The sequence below is a fragment of the Megascapheus bottae genome, chromosome 22 (genome assembly GCF_031878675.1).
Source record: "Megascapheus bottae isolate mThoBot1 chromosome 22, mThoBot2.hap1, whole genome shotgun sequence".
NCBI lineage: Eukaryota > Metazoa > Chordata > Mammalia > Rodentia > Geomyidae > Megascapheus > Megascapheus bottae.
This window is the reverse complement of record NC_143530.1, coordinates 29,793,648-29,795,457: the sequence shown is the minus strand read 5'-3', so window position 1 is coordinate 29,795,457 and position 1,810 is coordinate 29,793,648.

The following is a 1,810-nucleotide window of genomic DNA, read 5'->3' as shown; positions in this document are numbered from 1 at the left end:
TGGCTCAAAGTGGTAGAGTGTTAACTTTGAGCTGCAGTGCTCAGGAACAGTGTCCAGGCCCAGAGTTCAAGCCCCATGATCCACCAAAAAAAAAAAAAGTCTTGGGCACCAGTTCTGCCTATTGCTGGCCTTGAGCTGTTATCCTCCTGTTCTTGCCCTCCCTCCCTCCCTTCTTCCTCCTCCTCCCTTCTTCCTCCTCCTCCATCCTTCCTTTCTCTCTCTTTCTTCTTCTCTCCCTCCCTCCCTCCTTCCCTCCTTCTCTCCTTTCTTCCTTTGTTCCTTCCTTCTTTCCTGTTTTTCTTCCCTCCCTCCCTCCTTCTTTTCTTGTTTATTGTAGGACTTAAACTCAGAGCATGGGCACTTGTCCCTGAGCTCTCTACCACTTTGATCCACAGCACTACTTCCTGTTATCCAAGTAACTAGTCTATATATGTATTTGCTAAAAATGCATGGGATTTCTTCTTGTGGTGATTAGTTGATGGACAGAGAGGAATGCTTTGGAGTCCTGTTGTCGTTAATAAACCTCTAAGTTACAAATGTGGTGGTTAACTGGAGATAAAAGTCATATAAACTTTCCAGCCCAGGCTGGCTTTGAACGGCTGTCCTCAGATATCAGCCTCCTGAGTAGCTAGGATTATAGGTGTGAACCACTGGCAGGAAATACAGGCCTTCCTGTACTTCATAATGTACATATATACACATGCACACATGCACCCCACGCTGCTACTGGCTTTTACTTCCTCTGCATGGAGCTTTCGGCACACTCTCAGAAGGATGAGAAACAATCATTGGTTAGGTAGAATGAACACAGATCCTGGTTCTGCCACTTCAACCGTACTCTCCATCTTTCCTCTTTGAATTAGCTTTTCAGACAAGATCTCATACTTATGCCTGGGCCAGCCTCATTCTGCAATTCTCCTACCTCTGTTTCTCAAGTATCTGGTACACAGATGTGTACTATACCTGGCTTGATTTTGAACTAGAGTATGGCTAACTTTTGCCTGAGTCTTCCTATCTCTGCTTCCTAATAAGCTGGAATTGCAGCATGTACCATCATGCCCAGTCTCCAAATAAGGTTACATGTCATGAGAATAATCTGACTTTAAATTTCTCTGTATGTAAAGTGAAGTTTTCTTGTCATACCCACATAATCATATTGTCTATGGCTGCTTTTATGACTTCAAATTTCAGTGTCTACAAATAAAACTTTATTTTTACCCTGCCATGTGTTCATTTGTATGCATATTAGCTATGGCTATGTTCCCACTTAGTGGAAGAGTGAGTTACACTACATTAAGTATATATGGCTCTGACTCTGGATCACTACTTGGTCCTTTGGAGAAAAAGTTGATGAATATCTGATGGTCATTATCCAATAGGTCTTCTTCCTCTTCCTCTTCCTCTTCTTCTTCCTTCTCCTTCTTCCTCTTTGTCCTCTTTGTCTCTCTGTCTCTCTCTGTTCTTTCTGTGTCTGTCTGTCTGTCTGTCTGTCTGTCTCTCTCTCTCTCTCTCTCTCTCTCTCTCTCTCTCTCTCTCTCTCTCTCTCTCTCTCTCTCTCTCTCTCTCTCTCTCTCCAGTCCTGGGGCTTGCATTCAGGGCCTATGTGCTGTCCCTGAGCCTTTGTTTTGTTTTGTTCAAGACTAGCTTTTTTTTTTTTGGTAGTTAATTGTAGATGTGAGCCTTAACAGACCTTCCCGTCTGTGCTGGCTTTGAATTGCGATCCTCAGATCTCAGATTCCTGAGTAGGCCAGGATTGTTAATAACTGGTGCCAGTTATAACACATGTGGTTGTTTCCTATCTTCGTGAAAA